Source organism: Olea europaea, chromosome 17, assembly GCF_002742605.1.
Source record: "Olea europaea var. sylvestris chromosome 17, O_europaea_v1, whole genome shotgun sequence".
Lineage (NCBI taxonomy): Eukaryota > Viridiplantae > Streptophyta > Magnoliopsida > Lamiales > Oleaceae > Olea > Olea europaea.
Genome location: NC_036253.1, coordinates 14,064,474 through 14,077,904, shown reverse-complemented (window position 1 = coordinate 14,077,904; position 13,431 = coordinate 14,064,474).

Here is a 13,431-nt window from a genome sequence, read left to right as displayed (position 1 = left end):
CCGGGTCCGTTTGGGTTTATATATATACATAGCTAGAGTTTGAGGTTCATAAGGTTTTCATTATTCTTGCTGGTACAAGAGAGAAACCCTAGCAGTTGCAGTCTATTCTGTGTGTGGATTTCATTTGAGGCTGGACAATTGGACAGCTGTGGGAGGCAGATTCAAGCTGCTTGAAAGGAATAACGCGAACGAGTTTGCAAATTACAAGAAAAGGTTTATTTCTTATCACAGTTTTTATCTAAATACAAAGCTGAATCCTGAATGGGAATTGAAATTTGTTAAATTCCACTGTGCATATTTAAGTAAATTCCCTACAAGAGGAACGTTAGCTGGACTGATCATGTCACAACAAAATAAATATGAGAATATAGCTAAGTAGAATGATGTCAGCAATAAAAATGAAGACAGGACGGTGAGCATTTTTTGAGTGATTATAAATATGTATAGATAATAAAAGAGTGTAAATAAAGAAAAATTTACCTAGGAAATTTGTCGAAAGCATTATCAGGAGGGCATGTTACTAGGGCTATCTTTCTAGGCAGCATCAGTCGAGTGCATATTTCAAACCCTTCTGGTACCTGATTGGAAAAAGAATCATAACTTATCAATACAAGTAACATACAGCCAAAACCAAAATAACAAACAATCAAGGTTTTCAGAAACTATATTTGGCCTTGCACAACAACGGAATGAACCGTTGCATGTTGTCACACCTGTCCTACCCACCTGGGCCAATGGCCCACTCATCCTGATCCACGTGACATTCCTGCCGAGGTGTCACATATTGTCGAGGTTGGTTGTATCTGAAGTGCATCAAGCCGAGGTCCATCTGCCGAGGCTCCGCGATCCGATGCACACGAGTCTGCCGAAGTCCAACTATCGAGGCCCACGAACCGAAGCATGGGACCTGTTGAATGTAGCTGAGGTCCTCAAGTGGAAGTATTTGTCAAATGGTTGAAGCCCCGAAGCTGATGCACGAGCCTCTTGACCACAAGGAGCTTCCTCCACAGTCACTCCTCCCAAGAGATCGCCTGCTCAGAGATCTTATTCGAATAACTGATGGAACGTTTGTCACAAGCATAAAGGTCAAGTCTTGTCACTGGTATAAAGGACCTGTGGAAGCAATAAATGCACCGTAAGCTAGCAAGTCAAGTCCCATACCTAAGAACAGACGTTTAGACTAAGGGGATGAGGCCATGTGCCACTTCGTCCAAGGGCTCCCATTTCATATGTATCACTATAAATACTCACATTGTGTAATGTCAAAGGCGAATGCAAGAATCAATACAAAGAACTACATTTACTCAACTCTCTCTCATTTTACTTGCAATACACAAATCGAGTTTATACACATTTACATATACATTTACAAGAACCGGTTGGCAATTATTATACATCCGGATTACGAACAACCCGCCGGATTCCGAACGTCACCGCCCCGCATCGTTGGGCTACTCCCACGCCCCTTTGAACCGCTCGTTTTAGACCGTCCACGTGTCTTAGCGTGTTGGACATTCGCCCACGCAAGCGCGGGTGGGACCGGCATCTGTTGGCGCACTTTTTGGGGTCAACAGATTGGCGCCGTCTGTGGAAAACCATACCATAACCACGAGCAACCTTGTGGTGGAAGCTTGCTGAAAAAATAATTGGGCAACCCCCCTTGAAAAAGGATTTGTTCTTGGAAAAGAACAGGAGGAACCCCTATCACTTGGAGAAATTTAAGTTTGACAAAAGAAAAATGAGTTCTAACGAAGATACTCCCCCAAGGAGGGTAAGAGAAAGCACGAATGTGCCTCCCCAGCCTGCTGCCCCAGCAGCTCGGACGAGGCTCCACCACCACCAAAGGAGAGGTGGAATGCGTGCGACAGCACGACTATCAAGAGAAATGACTACCATGGTAGCCAACATGAGAGATATAGCCAACCAAAACTTGGCCATGAGCCTCATGGCCCAAATGCAAGGCCAGGGAGATTTCCCCATTCCTCCATACACCTCCCACGGGCACTATCAGCAAGAGGACGAGGTCCAGAGTCATAGGGTTGCCTCGCCAGATTATGGCCGAGGTGAGAGCCCATTCGAGAGGGAAGTAGGAGCCGACATTTCCTCCAACTATGCATCTGGCCGACCCACCGAGGTCCAAATGAGTCATGATAACTTTTCACCCCCATATGAGTAAAACCCAAGACATAGGAGAGCAGAAAGTGTTTTTGACAGAATCAGCCTTGCCGAACCGAGGCTCAGTCAACAGCAGGCTGAGCAGCTTCGGACGAGGCCACAGCCTCCACCCCCGATGTCCCAGCAGCCGGAGAGAAAGCATGAGAATGCCCCCCGCGCTGTCCCGCCTAGAAGTAGGCCGCAAAGGAGGGAAGAAGAGGCTAGGAACCAGCCCGGACCCTCTAACCAACAACCGAGGTACGAGGCCAAAAACTACGATTCTGATGAGCAGCAGAGGTCCTGTGACTTGGATGATGATGATAAGAACCTGCCATTCTCAAGAGAACTGAGGAATGCCCAGGCCCCGAGCCACTATGTCATGCCAAAAATACCAAAGTATGATGGGAGAGGTGACCCAGAAAAGCACTTCAACGTTTACAAAACTCACATGAGTCTGAGGGGCGCCACCCCAGCCGTAAAGTGCAGAGCATTCCATTTAACCCTCAGTGGAGCGGCTGAAATCTGGTAAAGTAGGCTACCACCTGGGAGCATTCGAAGCTGGCCCGAGTTCAAAACTACCTTCTTGAAAAGGTTGGCAGTGAGCAAGGAAGGAGAGACCCCCATCCAGCGTCTTCAAGACATGAGATAGGCACATGGCGAGTCCCTGAAGGGTTTCCTATCTCGCTTCACCGACGAGATGACCTACTGCGTACAGGTCACCGACAGAGAGGTACTATCTGCATTAAGAGGAGGCTTGAACATGAACACCCTATTCTGGAAGGATGTGCAGAATCAAGACCCCACCACCTATGACGCCCTACTAGAAATGATGAGAAGGGAGATAATCAATGAAGAATTGATTGAGCATAGGAATAGGGCAAGCAGAGGCCTCCTACCTCCTCAAAGACAGCGAGGTAGGGGTCCGACCTCCCACCTCATGGACTACCAGATAAACCAAGCCGGAAATGAGAACTTCGGCCAAGCTTTGGCCACCACAACTCTGAACGCGGTTCCTACCTTGGCATATGAGGATGTCAACCCAACCGCTAACCCACATCAGATGGAGGCCCGACAGGGACCCCGTAGAGGAAGAGGCTGAGGCCGAGGTTTTGCACCTAGAAATAGGTCCAATCCGAACCTCCCTGGATACTGCTTGCACCACAGGACCTACGGGCATGATACCGCGGATTGCAGAGACTATGCATACCGCTCCCGGCAGGAACCCGTCAAAGAAAGACATAACTCGCCCTAGGCGAACAGGCCCCCGCCCAGGCAGGACAACCGACATGGGCGTGAGGCAGCTGCTCCTCGTCAAAGGGATGTATCCCCAAGGCGAAGAGAGCGAGACACAGAGAGGCCCAGGGAAGGGCGTAGACACCGAAGAGATAGGCAAGCTCAAGATGAGGTCCCTATCCACGAGATAGATACCATATTTGGAGGCCCTTATGTTGGCGATGAAACACGGAATGCCAAAAGAAATTATGCTAGGGAGGCTAAGCACCCCCCTCTGACGAGTTACATTGTGGATAGTAGCTCTCGAAGAAACCAAGTACACCCATTGTCTTCACCCAGGAAGACACCGAAGGAGTTCATTACCCCCACTGTAATGCGCTGGTGGTAAGGGCTGTCATAGCCCGAAATGGGCTCAAACGAATGCTAATCGACAACGGCAACTCCGTCAACATCCTATTCGGGTCCGCCTTTGACAAGATGATATTGGACCATCAGTTGACGCCCACCACCACTCTATTGTACGAATTTACTGGAGATAGCATCACTCCAAGAGGAAAGATAACACTGACAGTGGAGATGAGAAAATCTCCTCAAACTACGATGAACTTCATGGAATTCCTCGTAGTTGACAGTCGGTCGGCTTACTACGGAGTCTTGGGCAGATCGGACCTAAAGGAATTGGGAGCAGTCACCTCCATCCACCACCTATGCATGAAATTCCCAACAGAAAATGGGGTGGCAACGGTGAGAGGCGACCAGAGAGGTTCGAGAGAGTGCTATCTGAGCTCCATTAAAAAGGTAGAGCCCCGGGACGTCTACGTGATCATGGCTGATGTGGTCATGACGGATATCCCAGGTGACACTCCCACTGACCAGGAAGATGTTGATATGATCGACGCACCGCTTATTCAGGAGGTGCTAATCGTTGATGAGATAGACCCCCACATAATGGAACATGAGCCTCAAGCATCCCCTGTAGAGGAACTTGAGAGCTTCTCAGCCGACCCCCGAGATCTGTCCAAGGTGTTGAAAATAGGCAGAGGCCTATCCAACATTTTGAGAAAAAAGATTAAGGACTTCCTAGGCAAGAATATTGACGTCTTTGCTTGGAGGCATGAGGACATGGTGGGCATAGACCCCAAGATCAGCTGCCACCACTTGAAAATTGATCCTAATGTTGCCCCGCATAGGCAAAAAAGGAGAGCCCTCAACCCTAAGAGGTATGAGGCCCTAAAGGAAGAGGTTCAGAAGCTCATCCAAAATGGCTTCATCAGGGAGGCCACCTATCCGAGGTGGGTCTCCAACCCGGTCTTGGTTAAGAAACATAATGGCAAATGGAGGGCATGCATCGACTTTACCAACTTGAATAGAGCTTGCCCGAAAGACAGCTTCCCACTTCCAAGGATTGACCAATTGGTGGACTCCACGGCTGGGCACGAGTTGTTGAGCTTCATGGATGCATACTCCGGCTACAACCAAATCCCCATGCATCCGGCCGATGAAGAGCACACCTCTTTCATCACGGACCGAGGCCTCTATTGCTATAGAATGATGCCTTTCGGGTTGAAAAATGCCGGAGCAACCTACCAAAGACTCGTGAACAAAATGTTTACCGATCTCATTAGCAAGACAATGGAGGTCTACGTGGATGACATGCTGGTGAAGAGCTTAGAGGCAGAAAACCATATAGCGCACCTCAACGACACCTTCCAAATCCTGAGAAGGTACAGGATGAGGCTCAACCCCTTGAAATGTGCCTTTGGGGTGGCTTCCGGCAAGTTCTTGGGGTACATGGTCAACCAGCGAGGAATTGAAGCAAATCCCGAGAAGATTGAGGCTCTGTGCCAGATGAGGTCCCCTCAAAAGCCAAAGGAGGTGCAAAGCTTAACTGGACGAGTGGCAGCACTTAGTCACTTCGTCTCCAAAGCGACTGACAAGTGCCTCCCATTTTTCAAAGTGCTCAAGGCTGGGAAGAAATTCCAATGGACTGAGGAATGTGAAGAGGCCTTCCAAGGATTGAAAAGGCATTTGGGGTAGGCCCCACTCCTCTCCAAGCCGAAGTCCGACGACATCTTGCAACTATATCTTGCCGTCTCCAATGACGCCATCAGTTCGATTTTGATTCGAGAAGAAGGGCCCACCCAACTTCCCGTCTACTATACGAGTAAAGCGCTCCTATCGCTGGAGACCCGATACCCCGATATGAAGAAGCTTGCTTTGGCCCTAATCACGGCCTCTAGGAAGTTGAGACCCTACTTCCAAGCTCATACCATCCATGTACTTACAAGTTTTACCCTAAGGCAAGTTCTCCAAAAGCCCGAAGCCTTGGGAAGATTGTTGAAATGGGCAATGGAACTAAGTGAATTTGACTTTGTGTTCAAAGCTAGGGAAGCCATCAAAGGGCAAGCTTTAGCTGACTTTGTTGTTGAATTCGCCAACCTACCCGAGGTGGATGAAATCATGGAATCCGTTGAACCCTCCACATGGAGCCTCTTCGTCGATGGCTCAGCTGGGGAAGTCGACTCAGGCACCGGGGTTGTCCTCATTAGCCCCGAGGGTCACAAACTCACCTCGACCGTGAGGTTCGAATTCAAAGCCACCAACAATGTTGCAGAGTATAAAGCACTCCTTGCGGGCCTCAGACTGGCCAAGGAAATGCAAGTAAAGAAGCTACTCGTCAGTAGTGACTCCCAGCTGGTTGTTAGCCAAGTCAATGGCAATTTCTCAGCCAAAGACAAAACAATGGCCTCCTATCTGAAAATGGTGATGGACCTCATCCCATCCTTTGAAAAGTTTGAGTTAACCCAGATTTCCCGCATCGAAAATGCTCATGTGGATGCACTCTCGAAGCTGGCTAGTAGCAAAGACTCAGAGCTACTCACTGTAGTGCCTATTGAACACCTCCTACTGCCTTCTACCGAGGCCCCTAATGTCATGTGGGTCAGTGAAACTCCCACCTGGATGCAACCAATTATAGCATATCTGAAAGACCAGGCGCTGCCCACCAACAAGAATGAGGCTTATAAGCTGAGAAGGAGGTCAGCCCACTTCCTCTTCATCGATGATATTCTCTACAAAAGAAGTTTCTCCTCTCCACTCTTACGATGCGTCGGAGGAGAAGAGGCTACCTACATACTAAGAGAAGTCCACGAGGGAGTGTGTGGCAACCACTCTGGAGGCCTATATCTGGCACAAAAAATACTGAGGCAAGGGTACTACTGGCCTACTCTGAAACGGGATGCTCTCGAATTTGTGCGAAAATGTGACAAGTACCAACGATTCTCTCCCGTTCAAAGACGACCATCACAGGATTTGACTGCAATCTCCAGCCCCTGGCCTTTCTCAAAGTGGGGTGTGGACCTCATAGGCCCTTTACCTAAGGGAAGAGGAGGTGCAAGTTTTGCAATAGTAGCCATTGATTACTTCACAAAGTGGGTCGAAGCTGAACCACTGGCAAAAATCACAGAAGCAAACACCTCCAAGTTCCTATGGAAGAATATCATTTGCCGGTTCGGAATTCCCTACTCGATCCTCTCAGACAATGGCAGGCAATTGGATAACAAGAAGGTTAGAGAACTGTGTGAAGAGCTTGGCATAAAGAAGCACTTCTCTACACCTCACCACCCACAAGCTAATGGCCAAGTTGAAGCCGTAAACAAGACAATCAAGCACGTCCTGAAAAGGAAGCTTGATGTATCTAAAGGAGATTGGGTTGATGAGCTGCCCCAAGTACTTTGGGCAATCCGAACCACCACCAGGACCCCAACGGGAGAGACCCCCTTTCTCATGGCTTTTGGGACTGAGGCAATGAGCCCCGTGGAAGTCGGACTCTCATCTCCACGTCGTCTGCACTTCAGCGAAGTGACCAACGACGAGCTCCGGAGGCTCGACCTCGATTTCATTGAGAAGAGAAGGGATGACTCCCAGCTGAGACTAGGCACCTATCAAAGAAAGATGATAAGATACTTCAACTCTCAAGTCAAGAAGAAGTCGTTCCGAATCAACGATCTTGTGCTCAGGAGGGTCTTCCCATCTTCAAAGGAACCTGATTCTGGTTCCCTGGGGTCGAACTGGGAAGGTCCATACAAGATCAGAGGAGAAATCCGACCTGGAACCTACTGGATTGAAGACTTGGACGGCAAGGAGCAACCCCGTCCATGGAACATTGAACACCTCAGAATCTTTTATCAATGAATTGTATCATGCTGGATGACTTTTCCAGCCTTTGTAATATTTCTATGGCTCAATAAAATGCATTAATTAAACCGTCTGGGATGCATCATCACCTCGGAGGAGAGGATCGGGACCCACCTCCGGGCCACCTCGCTCGAGCTCAGAGGAGCTAGCACATGACTCCTTTTGGCCCTGATGAACGTCAAGGGGAGAAGCCTCAACATGACTGCACCATCCACCATGTCTGGGATGTATCGTCACCTCGGAGGAGAGGATCGGGACCCACCTCCGGGCCACCTCGCTCGAGCTTCAAGGCGCTAGCACATGACTCCCTTTGGCCCTGCTGAACGCCAAGGGGAGAAGCCTCAATATGGCTGCACCATCCACCATGTCTGGGATTCGTCGTCACCTCGGAGGAGAGGCTCGTGACCCACCTCCGGGTCACCTCGCTTGAACTCCGAGGCGCTAGCACATGCCTCCCTTCGGCCTTGCTGAACGCCAAGGGGAGAAGCCACGACCCTAAAATTCGAGGCTCGCACTGTTTATGTGCTTAAGTCCGAGGTTCATACAGCTTATCTCCTTAAGTCACATTTATGTGCTTAAGTCTGAGGTTCACACTGTTCATCTCCTTAAGTTATGTTAATTTGCTCAAGTCCGAGGTTCGTACAGTTTATCTTCCAATGTTAATTTGCTCAAGTCCGAGGTTCGTACAGTTCATCTTCCAATGTTAATTTGCTTAAGTCCGAGGTTCGTACAGTTCAACCACTCAAGTTATGTACATTGATTTAGTTCATGCTTCTATCAAGTTCCAGTAAATATGTTTAAACGAGGTATAAAAACTTGGGGCAAAAAGCAACAATGAAAGAAGAAAGACATTGTATTGATATTTCAAAGCAGGTTACAAAGGAGGGCCTCTGGCCATTACATCCAAATTACTAAAAAAATAAAATCTAGTCTATGCCTGGCTAGATGACGGAGGAGCCTCGGCATTGGGGCCTTCAGCAACTTGGGCATCAGTAGTTGTTTTCTCTGCCTCAGCACTAGGGGCCTCGACACCAACTTCTTCATCACCCTAGACCTCCTCAGCAGGGGTCTGAGGTACCTCATCCACAAATTCGGACCTAAGTTGAGCCAGGTCCAAGTTGGGATAGAGCTCCTCTGCCCTCTCCAGCACTTCGGCATAGGCGAAGTTCCTCCAGTATGCGCTGAAGCTTTTATACTCCTCTGTAGTGTGGAAATTGGCGATGTATTTCTTCACCGCCTCTTCCCCTGCAGTTCGGGCCTCTTCTCTGGCAACAGAGGCGTCATTCATGTACCACTTCGCTTGGCCTTCAAGAAACTGATAAGCATCTCGAGCACCAGCCAAGGAGAGGTTCGCCTTCTCGAGGGCCTCAGCAGTCACCTTTTGGTGCTCATTGGAGACCTCCACCTTCTTTGTTAAGGAGGCCACCTCGCACTGTGACTCATACACTTCCTTCTTCAAGGCCTCAATTTGGGCTAACGCAGACTCCAGTTTCGCCGTCTCTTCAACTTTCTGGGATTTGGCTTCTTCGGCCTCGGCCTTAGCAGCTTTGACCTCCTCTGCAAGGGAGGCAGCTTTCCCTTCCGAGGTATGGGTCCTTATCTGGAATTCGCTTAACGCCTCCCTGCATTCGAGCGCGAGGCCAAAGGTCCGGGCGCTTTGGCTCACCAGTGCTCTTGTGAGGTCAGTGGCATCACAAGATGATGCATGAAGCTGCCACCTCTCTGTCCAGAACTTGTAAAAGCTCTCGGTGGCACTTCTGATTTCCTCAGGGAGAGCCTCCACCAAGGCTGGGGCCAGCTCATCCTCCCTCCCAACTAGGAAGTTTGGAGACTTTCCCTTCTCCCGAACCGACTTCTCCTTTACCGCCTCCTCTTCGACGGCTTCAGCAGCTCGCTTTGTAGCCTCTTCTCTGGCCTCTTCAGCCTCTACCTCTCTTACCATCTCCATTTTGTTGGCTTTAGAGGCTGTAGCAAGGAGCTTCGGCTCTCCAGTTTGTTCGGCCCTATGGGACACTGAGGTCCCAAACTTGCCAGCTGAGCTGGAGATGTGCACCAGCTTCCTCTTCTTAGTCTCCTCAGAGACTTTCTCTTTGCCCCGAGGCTCCTTAGGCTTCTCTGGCCTCTGAGTAGTTGCCTCCTCCGAGGCCCTGGGAGTGCAGTCCTTGGACAGGCGCTCAACCCTGCCTCGGACTTCCTTTGCCCCACTGGACCCCGGCTTCAGGGGCCTCGCCTTCGCTGTAGAAGTGGCCTTCAAGATAGAGGCCATGTCCGGAGGTGGGTACTCCCTCTTCTTGAATTTGTCTGCACAATATGTCAGATCAGCATCAACATAAGAAATAAATAAGGATAAAAACATGTGTTGGGGCCTCGTACCTCTGGATGCCATCAGCTCGAAGTCCAAAAAGTATCTGCTTCTATCAATCAGGTGATCGAAGTGCCGAAGCTTCAGAGGCCTCTTGTAAATGTCATCTATCACCTTGAATTCCTCCCTGCTGAGCTCGAACCTCGTACTACTATCTGCAAAGGAACCTCCAACAGTTAGATGAATTCATATTCTGACTTCAAAAGACAAGCAGAGGTCGGGAGACTCACGAGCTTCGTAGTACTGGGTCGACGCTGTGCATGACAGGGCTTTGTCACCCTCCACTGCTTGTCATTTACCTCGCACCCAGAACCAGGACTCCTTCCACCCCTTGATAGAGGAAGGAAGTCCCATCACAAAGGGTGCGTGAGCCCCCCAAGGCGTGAGGTAGTACCACCCCCTTGACTCCTTCCCAATTACCCGGGGCTGGAACAGGGTCAGGAATACATGAAGAGGCATGTCCTCCCCAAGTGACACTTCCTTCCATAGGAAGTATGAGCCGACCAGCTGGCTCCACCCATTCGGCAGAACCTGGGTCGGCGACAGGATGAATTTCCTAAGCACCTCCCTAAAGAAAGGGTGCAGAGGAAGACGCATACCTGCCTTGAACAGGTATTCACTCACGGCCCCCCAGCAGGGCCTCGGATAGCAGGCCCGCTCTTTCGGTTCGGGCACTAACATTTCTATGTTATGGGGTACACTGTACCTCTCCCTAAGTTCCCCCAACCTCTTCCCTGTCATATTCGAGGGCACTCTAGAAGCCCCCCACTCCTGGGTATAATCCACAGCCTCCTCGACCATGGCATACCTATCCACCTCGAACATCCCCCCATGACCGACCCCATAGTCTAAAGACGCCACTGTAACAAGCTCCCTACCCGAAGTGGACTCCATTTTTCAGTACAAAGACAGTAACAAGGGTTTTTTATGCAAATAATACCTAAACGAGTTCGACACAAACGGAGACTGGTCGGGAGTTAATATCGTAGACAACCTCGACGCCGGAAAATTGGAGATTTGAGAGAGTTTCAGAGTGCAAAGTGTTCAAAAATCTTGAAAATTAGGATTTTCCCGCCTTTTATAAAGGTCCAAGATGAACCCCAGCCGTCAGATCAAATCTCAGTCAATCCGAGCCCTCCATTTCAGATCCAATCTGAGGCGTTGAATTCAAACAGTTTTTGAATCCTACGCCTCTGATTTATGCGTGCCTCCCACGCACCTCTCCAACGCGTCGGCTTCCAGAAACGCCAGCTGCCCTTATAATTACATTTTTAATTCGACGGCAGCAACGCCTTGGAAGTCGTAATGGTTCAGCCACCTTTCCTCAAAAATGAGCACAAAACATCAAATCATTGGCACAGCAACCAGCGCACAATCATTACCACTGGACCTCGGCTTCCTCCTTACCATTCAGCATTCAAGCCTCGCAGGTTTGGTTCCTCAACAACCTCGGCTTCCTCCTTACCATTCAGCATTCAAGCCTCGCAGGTTCGGTTCCTCAACCACCTCGGCTTCCTCCTCGCCAATCAGCATTCAAGCCTCGCAGGTTCGATTCCTCAACCACCTCGTCTTCCTCCTTACCATTCAGCATTCAAGCCTCGCAGGTTCGGTTCCTCAACCACCTCGGCCTCCTCTTCACCATTCAGCATCAAGCCTCGCAGGTTCGGTTCCTCAACCACCTCGACTTCCTCCTCGCCAATCAACACTCAAGCCTCGCAGGTTCGGTTCCTCAACCACCTCGGCTTCCTCTTCACCATTCAGCTTCAAAGCCTCGCAGGTTCGGCTACTCAACCACCTCGGCTCATCTTCAGAATTCAAACACCATGCCTACTTCATCGCTCACCCAAACCAACACTCCTCAAACTCCAACCATGATATAAATATCTATACTTGCACTTGGGGGACTATTATTCGGGGTTCAAAAATTCTTTCAATCCATTAAAGTCCTCGCATTACATTAATGATTATACTTGGACTTGGGGGACTATTGTTGCGTGTTGTCACACCTGTCCTACCCACCTGGGCCAATGGCCCACTCATCCTGATCCACGTGGCATTCCTGTCGAGGTGTCACATATTGTCGAGGTTGGTTGTATCCGAAGTGCATCAAGCCGAGGTCCATCTGTCGAGGCTCCGTGATCCAATGTACACGAGTCTGCCGAAGTCCAACTACCGAGGCCCACGAACCGAAGCATGGGACCTATTGAATGTAGCTGAGGTCCTCAAGTGGAAGTATTTGTCAAATGGTTGAAGCCCCGAAGCTGATGCACGAGCCTCTTGACCACAAGAAGCTTCCTCCACAGTCACTCCTCCCAAGAGATCGCCTGCTCAGAGATCTTATTCGAATGACTGATGGAACGTTTGTCACAAGCATAAAGGTCAAGTCTTGTCACTGGAATAAAGGACCTGTGGAAGCAATAAATGCACCGTAAGTTAGCAAGTCAAGTCCCATACCTAAGAACAGACGTTTAGACTAAGGGGATGAGGCCACGTGCCATTTCATCCAAGGGCTTCCATTTCATATGTATCACTATAAATACTCACATTGTGTAATGTCAAAGGCGAATGCAAGAATCAATACAAAGAACTACATTTACTCAACTCTCTCTCATTTTACTTGTAATACACAAATCGAGTTTATACACATTTACATATACATTTACGAGAACCGGCTGGTAATTATTGTACATTCGGATTACGAACAACCCGTCGGATTCCGAACGTCACCGTCTCGCGTCGTTGGGCTACTCCCACGTCCCTTTGAACCGCTCATTTTAGACTGTCCACGTGTCTTAGCGTGTTGGACATTCGCCCACGCAAGCGCGGGTGAAACCGACATCTGTTGGCGCACTTTTTAGGGTTAACATGAACAATTTTAAAATGAAAAGAATGCAATACGAAGGATGAGAAATGGTAATATGCAAAAACATTTTAAGATGTGCTTTCAGGGCATAAAAATTGGCTTACAAGCCCTTCTCCTGATCTGAACTCCAGAGGCTGACCATTGTTATCAACTTTTGTATCGTAGAAGATAGTTTTTTCTGCATTGAGAAGCATCCCCTTGCAATGGACATGTAGGAGACTGTCACGAAGCGGGCAATCCATAGGAAATTCACCTAATTATGTCAAAAAATTTAGTGTGCATAAAACAACAAATTTTGGTAGAACAAATCGCAATATTAGGCTGTAAACTAGAGTTTGAAAACACCTATTCCATCACGAATCCGACATTTTATGAGGCGTCCATCTCCAAGCATGTCCCGCACTTGTATATCAATGATAAGAAATTTCAAAGGAACTAAAAGCAAAGAGATCAATGTGGTTCTAGGGATAAATAAGGAAAGATGACATGGATAGAACTATTTTACCCTTTGCAATATTTTTCTAGTAAGAAGTTTTGGCACTAACTTATTGACCAATTAATTATTTTAGATTTTGTCAAGACTCGGTGGTCCCAGGTGATTTTGCTTCATCATTTTTTCCCC